Below are 14,336 nucleotides of genomic sequence, written 5' to 3' on the forward strand. Positions count from 1 at the left end.
AGGGGGCAATACGTCATTTCCCTCTACGGGGGAAGACCGAATAAGATACCAATTCTGCGTTTGCTCCCAATCTCGGAGAGATAGGGAGTGATTTTCTAGGATTTTCTTGTTGGAATATCGGGAACGAGAGGGGAGGAGAGATGGCTGGTAACGCTGGTCTCTTCAAATTCTTGAGGCCGAGCCTCCGACCTCAATCTACAGACGTCACCGCCGCCGCTATGTGGGGCGTCGCCTTCACCTCTGGCGCCCTCTGGCTCGTTCAGGTCTCTCTCGATCTTCTTTTTCTACTTTGTTATTTCTCGCTGTTGAAGGAATTCGTATTGATTTGGTTCAATCTGACGTTGACCTTGCTAAGAAACAATCGTGCCAATGTTCTAGTTTTGAGTGTTTCACTGCTTATGAGATTGTGGGTGTTCTTTTATGATGCGCCGTCGGCAAATTCGATGTGTCAGATTTAGTTCTCTAGGTCTTGATGTGTGTGAATAAGGGGTGCTATGATATTGGGTTGGATATTTTTATCAAATTTTTGGCGTTGGAAACGTTTAGGATTTTGTCTTTCCTTTGTATCTATCTGCATTTGGTGCATTTTGATTTGACTTGTTTGGTTTCCACGGTGGGTGTTGTCAATTTGGGTTCGAGAACGTGTAGTTTGTATGTGTATATCAATCTCAAGGAAGCGTTTATTTGTGTTATACATATCCTATTTGCTACACGATCGATGTGGTGTCGAGAACATTTAGTTTGTATCTGTATATCAATCTTAAAAAGAAGCATATATTTGTGTTATAGATATTCTCTTTTCTACATGATCGATTTGGTTTCAAGAACATTTGGTTTGTATGAGTATATCAATCCCAAAGAAGCATGTATTTGTGTTATAGATATCCTGCTTGCTCACGATTTCACATTATGGGGGTGTTCAGATGAACCTGCTTATCCAGAAAAGGAAGATAAGTTGGGGAATTGTGTTTTCGAGTGAAGTACAATTTCCCAACTTGTCCTGCATTTCTGGTGAAGTAATGAATCTAGAAACCCAGCAACAATTAGAGTTTTGTAGATGTTGTTTTGTTTGGTTCAAGGAAATGTAAGAGAAAGTGGAATTGAGTGGTTAGTGGTGATGGTCATGGTGCCACATCAACCTCGTTCAAGAGGTTGAACACAGTGTGTAATGTGCTGTTTGGACATTGGAGTGATGTGGAATATCATTGAAGATGAGAAGAAAGATGAGGAAACGAGTGGCTTTATTTATCAAGCTCATCCTAAAATGTAAATGGTTTAAGCGATCAAGCTCATTCATGATTTATCTTTAGCATATAACATTTAACTTTTTGGTCCTTGCTGGACATCTCTGAAGATGGAAGGATTCTTATTATTCATCACGTAGGCCAATGGAGTGGCTTGCACTTAATTTAGCAGCAATTTTTATATTACCTAAGAATGCTATGAGGGTGTCATGAAGCTCATTAATGCTACATTAAATTGTTAGAACTCCAAAACTTAATTCAGGTGGGAGTGCCAACACCTAGGAAGCAATAAGGTCTGAGGGAGATGTTTATAACCCCTTTGAAGATAGATTGGTTGTGGATAAGTTGTCAATAATTGGGGATTACTGTTGGAAAGTCAACATCTAAAACTGCTGATAATTTTGGCATCACCAAATATTTTGATGCAGTATTGGTCTATAGATTACAAATGCCCTTTATGACTAGTCAAACTATAAACAGAGAATTGATGAACATGTAAAGACGATGCCTCAAGACACAATGATTGTCAATGCAAGGAAGTGCCAACAACTAGGAAGCAATAAGGTCCGGGGGAAATGTTTATAAGTTTATAAGTTTATAACCCCTTTGAAGATAGATTGTCTGTGGATAAGTTGTCAATAATTGGGGATTACTGTTGGAAAGTCAACATCTAAAACTGCTGATAATTTTGGCAACACCAAATATTTTGATGGGGTATTGGTCTATAGATTACAAATGCCCTTTATGACTAGTCAAACTATAAACAGAGAATTGATGAACATGTAAAGACGATGCCTCAAGATACAATGATTGCCAATTCAAGGAATGTAGGAGTGAAGAAACAAAAGCATAGATTCCTTTTGTGTAGATATTTTTACATCTGCGAATGCTTAAATGTATATGATACAAAATTGCATATAATATTATTGCAGTTATCCATTTACTGAACAATTCATCAGTTGTATTGACCTAGAAGGATTGACTGTGGCTTGAGTACCCAAAGATCCTTTTTAGCAAGGTTAGATAGTTATAGAAAGTCATAGATATAAAGGGGGTTATACCTGGATTAGGTATATGTATTATTACATTAAAATTTTCATTTATTCATATAATGATGGATGGGTCTGATTTTCATATTCAATGTTTTTTTTTTCAGAGTAGCCACTGAAAGTGAGAACTTTTATGAAGGATAGCTTGTTAGGTGTCTGATCAAGATTATGCAGAAGTTTCAGAGGCTGCATCTGTTAGAAAGTGAGTTGGAATACATTGGGTTCAATGTGAAGTGCAAATATGCCCATTAAAGGGAAACAACACAAGCACATAATGTGCTAACCCATAAAACCCATAAAAAGGGAAAAATATGACATAAAGTCATAAGTTGCATATCATTGAAGAAACAATGGACAAGGGGTAAAAACCCCATTACAATGGAGCATAAGCTCCCTCAAGAAGTAAGAAATACAAAGGGGAGAGCCCCTATTTATAACAACAAAAAAGGAGCCTTGGAGGGGCTCCACTCATAGACGTTGGAGCCCCTCCAACGGTCACAAATGTGACCGTTGGAAGGGGCTCAACGTCTATTTGAGTGGGCCCCCCAAGGTACCTTTTGGTACTTGAGAAAAAAGAAATAAAAAATAAAATAAATTACAATCACATTCATAAAATGAATGTGCGTAAAACAAAGGAAAAGACTAAAATACCCCTACGGCTAAACAAAAGGAAAATATATATTTTATATATATAAATAGGAGGATACATATACATATATACCATATATGTATATGTATCATCTTTTATATATATAAAATATATCTAATTACAACAATTGATGGGTACATTTTAACACCCCCCCTCAAGCTTTGCAGGGAAACGAAAAGATTGAAAAAAGGGCAAAACTCCACGAGGCTTCGGCGACTCCAAGAGGCTTCGGCAAGGATGCAGTGAAACTTGAAATAACCTTCCTCCAATTGTCTTCAAATGATGAACCCATTTCCCGAACCATCCAGGGTACTTCCCTTTGTCCTATCTCCAAGATCCTGAGAAAAGAAAACAACAAAGAACAAGTAAACAATATCTTTGCACTTTACTAAAAAAGGAACATTCCTAACAAGGTGCAAAATTTATGCATAATATGATAGTTACTTTAGTATGAAACGAAAAATTTAGAAAACCAAAGTTTCTAAATCATACATTATGTTAAAACAAAATGAGCGGAAGCAAATTATGCAAAAATTGCAAGAATGCATAATGCATTCATAAGGTCCACCATTGGACAAATATAACCCCATAATGGGGAATAACAAAATGATCCACTAAGGGATACCACAAGAAGCCTACGAAGAGGCATAACATACATATGCTTTATTGAATGAGAGCCCAAAAAAAGGCCATAAAGAGCATATGCATATACGAATCATTATATGAATTAATACTCAAAGAACTAAAACATGCTTCAAACATGTAGTGAGGTTCCAAATAAGAGAAACGAAGTCTCCAAGCATACTTTAGGCAAAATAAACCCAAGAGTTCACAAGTTTTTTTTTTTAAAAACATTTATGAAAGTCACACTTAATTGAAAAAAACATTTTACATATAAGGGTGGCAAAAAACCATAAGCACTTAATATATAGATTAAATGCTAAGAAATCAACTTGATATGCATATCAAAAAGATGATTTACTTGAAAAATACAAGTCATGAATGGAATTTTGCAAATTTCAATAATAATTTATTCATTACAAACAACTTCCTCATTAGTCCTCCAAAACCCATAAATCTAGTGTATAAGCTACTAGATCAAGAATATAAAGCCATTAAAGGCCAAAGACACACACAAAGGTGTGTAAACGAACCTCTTGTCTACATATAATAATACTTGAAATAAGTGCATCTATGATAAGAGCAAGAGAATACATGCCAACATGGACTAAAAAATATCTCTTGTCTACGTAAAAATACACTTAAAACCAAGTATGTTCAGCTACTAGAACAAGAGTAATAAGCCAACCATGGGCTAAAACAAAATACATCTCTTGTCTACATAAGATGGCACTTGAAATGAGTGAAATAAGCCAACCATGGACATACATCTAAGCGACTAGAACAAGAACACAAACGCCAACATGGACTAGGATCACACACGATGGTGTGAATCAACGTGTCTTGTCTACATATAAGATCACTCAAGACAAGTGTGTTCAGCTACTAGACCAAGAGAGCAAAAACCAACAAAGGGCTAAAAACACACGAAGGTGTAATAAAATTCTTGTCTACATATGATGACACTTAGATAATGGGCATAAAAGGAAAAGACTTTTGAGGCAATAAACTTGTAATGAAAATAAATCTCGAATGAAACAATATTCCTTTTAAAAAAGAATACTCATAATAACATTTTGGAATAAATGCAAGTAAAACGTATTTTCAACAAGATACTACAACCGATAAAATAATATTCTTTAGAACAAATGTGTGAACATACACACCAAGAACACTTGTGAAAAAACACAAGAACACATGTGCACAACGAGCACAACATACGGAATCACAAATGTGCAAATGCACTCATAAGATTCATAAACAAATAAAAGGTTGGGCTATAATCCCAAAACATCTTGATTTTAAATGTACCTTAAAACATTTAAGGTTTCAAATACCATATGTCCATCATATTTACATAGAAGCATCCATAATATCAATGGCACAAGAGAAAAAATGAGTGTCATACTCATAATTAGAGATCAAATAACAAATCATTTTAGAGTCCCAAGGTGCCCATAACTCACCTTAACAACCATCTATAATATGGAAGGTGGACAATCTTAAAATGATACAACACGAGGTGCCCATAACTCACCTCGACAAACATCTCTAATATAACAATACTGAGGCCAAATAAATGATGCATTAAATAACATGTGATGGACAAACATAAATGCCACAAAAGGGCAATAAACACATAAGGAATCATTTTCCAAATAAAAGTTTTTACAAAGAGGACCGATTAACAAATTGAATCAAAGGTCCAATATAATCCATCAAAACAATTTTGCATAAACACGAATTATGCTTAATCTTCAAAAGAAATCTTGTACACCAAAAAAGGCTTACTATGCAACATAACATGAAATATTAAGCAACATCATGTGTATGAACCGATTTGGAACAAACAAGCCTTAACTATGAAAGACATAAGGTGCAATTAAACGGTGAAGTTGGTGAAGTTCAAAAATAACAAACTTAGGCCAATATAGGCATTCATAAAGATGGTGAAGTTCGAAAAACTTATGAAATCTACTATTGCAACTTAAAAATGATAAACAATCATGAAATCTTCATAAAAGAGTATATACTCACAAGAAGATTATAAGGACCGAAAGGCTCCTTAAGGAGAGTTTGAACAAAAAAACATATACAACTCCCAAAGAAGGAGAAAACTCCATTAAAGTGGAAAAAATCCCAACAAAATAGATTCATTAACAAAACCTTATGATAAATAAGATTGTACTATGGCTTAAATAAAAAGTAAACATTTATTGAGGAAAAATTTAACACTCTTAAGTTTTATCAAAAAAACATGACTTAATAGATTATTACCTACTCCTAATGAAATAAGTACACAATAAACATTAGTGAAGACCATAACTTTTGTAATGAAATATGCGGAAAAGCAAAAGAGTGCATTAAGCACTTACAACATTCACTAATGAACAAACAAAAGGGCAAACACCAAAACCCACAAGAGACAATCACAACATAAAAATATAAATGTCTCTTATTGAAAAGAGAGAGAACTCTCTAAATGTTGAAAACATCCTTAAGAGTGTAAAGATGGAAAGAAAATCACCATATTCCATAAGACCATTTTAAAACTTAATTCAACAGGTATTATAAAAAAAAAAACTTTCTTAATTAAATGTTGCTCATATAAAACGGACACATAATATGGAAATTTTCATATATGCCAAACATTTTTCAAAAAAAAACTATATTTCACAAGCATTTTAATCTTAACATACCTTTCTTTAAAGACTAAACATTCATATAAAGGTATTTTCATAAACAAGGTTAGGTTTAAAATGTAAATTCAAAGTTCCAACGGTCATAAATTTTTACCGACCCATTAAAGCAAGTTTTGAGCAATCATATATCTAATTTTTCGCCAAACAAGTTATCATTTAAAGTTTTTCAAAAAAAAACATACGAAAACGATTCAATGGAGTAGCAAGTAATTCAAAAAAGACATAATGACAAAAAGCACACATAAAGAAAAGAACATATTACATTCTTCATACAATACTCAAAGAAATAGAATGCATACCGAATAACTATAAGAAAGACAATAGAGAGAAACAAATACTTCACCATTTTTCTTTAACAAATTCTTGAATACCACGCTTCCCGATGCACCAAAGAGCAACTCGATCTCAACCTTGCTTTGATACCATGTTAGAAAGTGAGTTGGAATACATTGGGTTCAATAATGAACCCATACATATGCACGTGAACTGCAAATATACCCATTAAAGGGAAACAACACAAGCACATAATGTGCTAACTCATAAAACCCATAAAAAGGGAAAAATATGACATAAAGTCATAAGTTGCATATCATTGAAGAAACAATGGACAAGGGGTAAAAACCCCATTACAATGGAGCATAAGCTCCCTCGAGAAGTAAGAAATACAAAGGGGAGAGCCCCTATTTATAACAACAAAAAAGGAGCCTTGGAGGGGCTCCACTCATAGACGTTGGAGCCCCTCCAACGGTCACAAATGTGACCGTTGGAAGGGGCCCAACGTCTATTTGAGTGGGCCCCCCAAGGTACCTTTTGGTACTTGAGAAAAAAGAAATAAAAATAAAAGAAAAAGAAAAATAAAATAAATTACAATCACATTCATAAAGTGAATGTGCGTAAAACAGAGGAAAAGACTTAAATACCCCTACGGCTAAACAAAAGGAAAATATATATTTTATATATATAAATAGGAGGATACATATACATATATACCATATATGTATATGTATCATCTTTTATATATATAAAATATATCTAATTACAACAATTGATGGGTACATTTTAACAGCATCTGTAATTTGCATGACTAGGAGCAAATGCACACATTTTTCTATTATTTTCTTTGCTAGGATGAAGAGGTTTGTAGACTCCAAAATGCAAGAGAAATGGAGCCTATATTGGACTGGGAAATTAGGGCATGGGAGTATTGAGACTGACCATGTGGAAAATAAAAGCTTGGGAGGAGTCTTTTGTACCTTCTAAATCATTTTGGGATTGCTTATATGTTTGAGTCCCTAACAAGTGTCTGTTTCTTGATCTTTGCATCTGTTAATAGTGTCATTTTTTACTTTAAAACTATAGACTAATTTACAAATGGAGGACATTGCTCTCGTAGAAACATTGATTTATGCCAAGTATATGATTGTTTTGTCTCTTCCCCGAAGTGTGTGTGTTTTGGATCATATTCAGGAGCTTGATAGTTGATAGAGGCAATATATTTCTAGATTTTTTTTTCATAGTCTGGTCACAAGGGCAATTTTTTTTAATGCATGTTCGGTGAATGGAATCAGATTCTATTCTTCTGAGTTCTGATGCATTGGAAGTAAACTTGCACTTGTCAAGGAACAGTCAGTTTAGCGTTTATAAAAGAAACTTTTAGTTTCAGGTATTCTCTTTTTCATTTCTTGTTTGACAGGGATATAATTTGTCAAGATGTGCATCTGTTTTCGGAATTTCGGCAAACTAAGCTTGTTAGTCTTTATGCTGTAGTTTTGTGATACTTGTGTATGATGCTAGTTGAGGGTCACCACTTTCAGATAATTTCGAGTGTGGTGAGGACCTGTTTACAGTCAAGTACTTGATATTACATTTTGTCATATACTTGTAGTATACGGGTTCATATTGGCACTCTCTAACCTTCCCCTTTTCCCCTTGTTTTGTTTTAATCTGCATTATGCTGAAAGTAGCATTTCCTAGTGGTCTTATGTGATGTCAGGGAAAAAAAGGAAGGCAGTGACTCTGCCATGATGATGGGAGGTTTCTCACAATAGTGTTAGGGGTCTTGTCTATAGAAAAAAATGCTCGATGTTTGGCTGATATTCTTGGAATCTATGTCACAGGGACTCGGCTAGCAGGGTGCCGCACCCGCGTCGACGCGACTCGACGCGGGTGCGGTCAACCCGACCCTGGGTGCGTTGACCGCACCCAGGGTCATTTTGGTCCTTTTTTGTTTGTTTTTTTTTTTTAAAATTGCCCTATGAAATGGGCTGCGGAATTTAAAAAAATATTCTGGGGGGGGGGCACTTTCCCCCTATAACACCGCGCCGGGGGGAACCCCCGGACCCCCCTTATATATATATTTTACATTTTTGCCCCTGCTGCACCCCCGCACCCGGGTTTTTTGGAAGTGCCGAATCCCCGCACCCACACCCATGTGACATAGCTTGGAATGTATTGTAAAATTATTTATGTAGTGAGTGGCCAACAAATTTGTGAGAATTTCTAGCAAATTTACCCTTTTATTAGAGCCATTTTCTAGGTTCAATCGGGTAACAATAACAGAGAATGCGACAATAGGTTATATATACTCAAAATGGTTCTTCAATCCTGTGATTGGTGTAGTCGTACATACAACTTAGACAAGGTGAAGTTAATGACAGAATTTGATGCCAAATGATGGATAAAACTGAGGTTGATAGATCTGTTGCTTCCTAGAGGCATCTGGATCTTTCTTGGTATTGTCCAACCTGACGTTGATGATTATTCTTTTATAATCTTTTTGACCCTTGTCAGACAGTGCATAAGGGTGCACTTGTATAGGGTTGGTGATATTCTTCCCCCTCTATCAGCATCATAATCAAATATGTTAGTCTTGGCTATATGCTGGTAAGGAAATATCTTGGGATTCTTATAAATTTAGGGTATGTTTGGTTGCACTCTTTTAGGGTATGTTTGGTTGCTTTTATAAATGTGAAAGTGAATCTCATGAGATTTGAAATCTCATGTTTGGTTGGTTTGAGAAAATGAATCTCATTTATATGAGATTCATTTTTTTTTGGGTAAGTTGCCATGGATTCATTTTCTCATGTTATATATAATTGGATCATGGTTGGATACAGACCATAGATTGGATCAATGATTTTTTTATTTAATAACCATGGATTGAATCTAAAGTTCGATCCAGTTAGGCTTAAGTTTAGATCCAATGAACCATGGATGGATCAATGGATTTTTTTAATTTATTCCACCAAACCCTGCTTTGTATCAATGGATCCAATTAGACTTAAGCTTGGATCCAATAAAGTGGTTTTAAACAAATTATGAATTTTTGGATTTACTAGATTTAAAAAATAAATTAATGGATATGTACATGGATTTTTAATGTATCATGAATTGAATTTATCATAGTTGGTTCTACTTAGGCTTAAGTTTGAATTCAATAAAGTGATTGTAAAAGGATAATAGCAATTATGATTATCCTCATGTTCAGCTTGTTCTTCCTCTTCTGCTTCATTTTCTTTTGTTTTATTTTTGTCACCCGTGGCTAATATTCTGAGGCCCCTCTAAACACTTGAAACAACTTATCATATAAGCAGAAGTCATTCAACCTACGAGCTTTGTGAACTCCACTAGCCCTTTTCGTGCTTGCGGAGGGGAAGGAGCTCGCCAAAATGGTTTTTTCGTTTCCGGTGAGCTCTACTAAAAATCTGAAATAAGATGTTTTGTTAGTTTTTTGGTGACCAAAAATTTGAAAACAAGAATTTTGGTTACCCACACAATATATATATATATATATATATATATATATATATATATATATATATATATTTGTGTCATACTTATATAGTGTGTAGATATATTTATGTGCATATTATAATATGGCAAAAGACACAGGCAAAGAAAAGGTTGATTATATACACAATCAGAATGCAACATGCAGTAAGAGAAGAAGATGAATCTCCTTTGGAATCATAATCAGGATGAACACTTTGTTGAATATTTGATTGAACGACAATTACAAGGGTGTAAAAAAGACAAGGTTTTTAGCAAATAAACTTAGAAAATAATGAAAAAATGGATTTTATTGGTTCAGATTTTACAACTACCAAGTTAAAAAATAGGATAAAGACTTTGAGGCAATACCATGAATTGATGCATTTAATGCGTAATACATCTGAGTTTTGGATGAAACAAAGAAGAGAAAAAAGTAATAGTTGAAAGTAGTGTTTCGAGGGAATTCATAAAGGTATGAGTAAAAAATAAATATTGTTAGTTTATTTATCTTAATTACAATACAATAAATTAACATATTTGTCCTTATTATAGGCACGTCATAAAGCTCATAGGTTAAATGACTTCAGCTTATATGATAAGTTGTGTCAAGTGTTTGAAGGGGCCTCGGCTACAGGCGATAACATATTTGCCATGGGTAACGAAAATGAAATAGAAGAAAAGAAAACAGAAGCGAAAGAACAAGCTAGACATGGGGATGATCGTGATTGCTATTATCCTTTCAATCCTTTTATAATCACTTTATTGGATTCAAACTTAAGCCTAATTAGATCCAACTATGATGAATTCAATATATGATGCATTAAAAATGCATGTACATATCAAGTAAATCATTTTTTAAATCTAGTAAATCCAAAAATTCATAATTTGTTTAAAACCACTTTATTGTATCCAAACTTAAGCCCATTTGGATTCATTGATACAAGGCAAGGTTTGGTGGAATAAATCCAAAAATTCATGGTTCATTCGATCCAAACTTAAGCCTAACTGGATCCAACTATTTGATCGAACCCATGGTTATTAAATAAAAAAAAAATACCATGATCCAATCTATGGTCCGTATCCAAACTATGATCTAACCATATATAACATGAGAAAATGAATCCATGGCAACTTACCAAACAAAAAAAAATGAAGCTCATATAAATGAGATTCATTTTCTCAAAACAACCAAACATGAGATTTCAAATCTCATTAGAATCACTTTCACTTGATTGTGATTCTCATGAGATTTCACTTTCACATTTATAAAAAGCAACCAAACATACCCTTAATGATAAATCTTTGGGAAATCTTGGTTTTTAAAAAACTAAACTATATACAAATATTGGAAAAAAGGAAAAGAAAAGATTCAAAACAATATGTTTTGTTTTGTTTTCAAAATGTAATAAAAAGTTAATCAAAGTATTAAAAATATTAAAAAATACAATTCATATTAGAAAAGATTAAATAATAAGAGAAATAAAAAATCTCAAAAGATAAAGTGACAATAAAGTTTTTTGTTTGAAAATACAATGTTGTTTCCTCTTTTAAATCGTCCCTTTTTTTGTGATACCATGATAATATTGAGTAATTTTAAAAAGTATTGGTGATATCTGGGGCAGTGGGTAGCATGATAGAGGGACAACATTAGTATCTATTCCCTGGAAAGTGGTCAATAGCTATCAACAAGTTGAGTTTTCGGTTGGATTTAAGTGTAGTGTGGTCTTGGAACTGACTTGGATGATGAGTCAAAGGATATGATTGTATCATATCTGAATCCGAACCCAACTGGGCAGGCACAAATCTGGCAATATTAGTTGGAACTCGTTTTTTTGCCTTTCATCATTTCCTAATAGTTTCTACTTTGTAATACTTTTTACATAGTAAAAATGAGTGAGGCTTGAACTCAGCCCATCGGATCTGGGTTAGTTTCCATTAGCTGGTTCTAGATCAAACCTTATCTCTTCAGTCTCAAAGTTTTAGGACATCATTCTCAGACAAGGTTAGTTCCAACTGATTGAAAGCCCTGAATATGTAATAATATTAGAACTTGGAGAGTAGCGTTTCCAACTAAAGGATGCTCGATTGCTATTGGGGGATATGATATCATCAGAACTTGTGGCCTAGTGACTGACTTGTTCCTATATGTGAACTTCAGGAGAATAACTGTAGTATGGTTTGATGCTTTGTGACCTCTTTAATAGTGCTTATAACATATTGTTACCTGATTTGTTCTCTGTGGTTTTCTATTATTTGCAAAATCTTTCTTTTTTGCTTCAGAAAGAACACAGATTGGGCTCTTTGTTTCTACCAAGTTATTTCTTTTAAAATATAGCTGTCCATATTTCTATGCTACCTGAAACATTTTCATATTTAGAAAAGGCTCTAATTACTTATGCCCATAGAGTTCTAATACATATAGCTTTATTTGGTAGCTTTGTGCATAATCTTCTTAGTGATAAATTTCTAGGTTATTATTCCTATAACTCTATTTTGTAGCTTTGAGTATCCAAATTGCTTTTACCACAATACAACCATAGAGACTTTCATTTTTTTGTTGGTATTCTGATTGTTCCAATGTATTTATCAATTGATCCTGGGGAAATGTACCTATTTTGCTTGCTTCCTTTCCATGGATTGTTCATGCTAGAGGTATTGCTTACTGGAGATCTTGCTTGTATCCTATTCAACTGTTGGTCACAACGTGTTAATGCTTATGGAGATCATTCTGATCTATGATTTGCTCTGCCTAATGATCCTAGTAGTTAGTTCTTTTTGACTATTAGTTTTTCTTTTTCTTATCTTTCCCATTTTTCTGTTTGTTGAATTTTTGGCCGGCTTTCTTGCTACAAGTCCTTGGGATCATGTGCTTCACAGAGATCGATGAGGCATCTTCAAATTGTTTATAGTTTTCTGCATGTATCCAGACCTGGAACTACTACATAGTTCATGATGATTAAGAACTTTATATTTGTAGATGCTCATGTTGTCCTACTGGACAATCTTCTGACATTCCTTACGTTCTTTCTTTCTGTTTGTATCCATTAATTAGTCATATTAATGTCAACCTGTTCCGACTATTCATTTCCATGAGTTTGAAAAGGGATGACTGGTGGTGGAGTGAGTGAGTTGGGAGGGAGGGAGAATGAGAGACAGACTGGAACCCGGTGGTGGGCATGGTATGGCAGAAAGGAGAATACAGGGCATTGGTGGGGGTGACTGGGCTGGCTTTTTCTGCTGTAGGGTCCTTGATGATGGAACCAGTGAGGTGAGAGAGAAGGAGAAACTGATGGTGGTGTGAGGTGAGACCGAGGGAGATATGGAGGCAGGGTGGGTGCCAGTGGTGGAGTAAGGTGAGAGGGGGGGAGAAATGGAGGATGGGGTGGCTGCTGGTGGTGGAACAAGTGAGGTGAGAGAGAAAGGCAGCGCGGGCACTGTGGGGCCTAATATCCCACTGCAAAACAATGCGTGGTGGATATGTTTTTTTTTTAGAACAGCTGACTGGTATACACACACACACACCATAGTCATACACACTTGTTGGCATAGATCTAGCTACCAAATGTTATATTTAACCAAACACGTGTTTAACATGCTTTATTTACTATATTAATAGGTTTTATTATATGTAACATGCCATAATTCAACTTCTGAAATGGTAAACAATTGATGGCTCACAATTCAGGAAGGTTTAGAAATGGTCAAAATATCATTTTGGAGTTGACTTTAAACGTGAAAATAGTAGCAAGGTCAGTTTTTGCTTTTGGAGAATATATAGACACCACCTTAAGTTATGGTGGTCAAGTACCACATCAGATGCTGTGTTTGTGTGTTTTACCTGTCAAGGCGTTTTGTTAGATAACACATTTGCTTTCATTATCCTTCAAGTGGATGAATGAATTTACCCGACGTGCTCTTTTGACATTTTTTGTTGCACATAAATGAGAGAGATTATTTTCTTGTTTCTTTATTCATTTGTTTTTCATTTTGTTTTCCTTTTGCAGCCATTCGATTGGTTGAAGAAGCAATTTACTGCTAAACCTGAAGAACAAAGCGCATGAAGCTTCTGCGTATTTTGAACCAGGATTTCTAAAATAATTTGGATCTTTAGGGACAGAGAAATGGCTTTTGAGTCTGTTTAGGTTATCAGCTTGTTTGTTGAGGCTTCTGCTTAATTGCGTTGAGAAATTTGTGAAATGAAATTACCCACATTGTTGCTAATGCTTGCTTATGGTTGCATTTCTTGAAAGCAAACTTGTCCGAGCTAATGAATAAATCCGCATTTTAGTCTTTTTTTTTT

The 14,336-nt window shown here is 34.6% G+C and overlaps 1 long non-coding RNA gene across 1 annotated transcript; it reads left to right on the forward strand.

The window, feature by feature from the left end:
• The first annotated feature begins 73 nt into the window (after nt 1-73).
• Nucleotides 74-14,336, forward strand: LOC149846440 (uncharacterized). The gene is made up of 2 exons (XR_016430282.1): nt 74-263; nt 14,041-14,336. It is a non-coding gene; the product is annotated as an uncharacterized LOC149846440 (long non-coding RNA).

The sequence above is a fragment of the Nuphar pumila genome, chromosome 2 (assembly GCF_984573655.1).
Source record: "Nuphar pumila chromosome 2, dmNupPumi1.hap1.1, whole genome shotgun sequence".
Classification (NCBI taxonomy): Eukaryota; Viridiplantae; Streptophyta; class Magnoliopsida; order Nymphaeales; family Nymphaeaceae; genus Nuphar; species Nuphar pumila.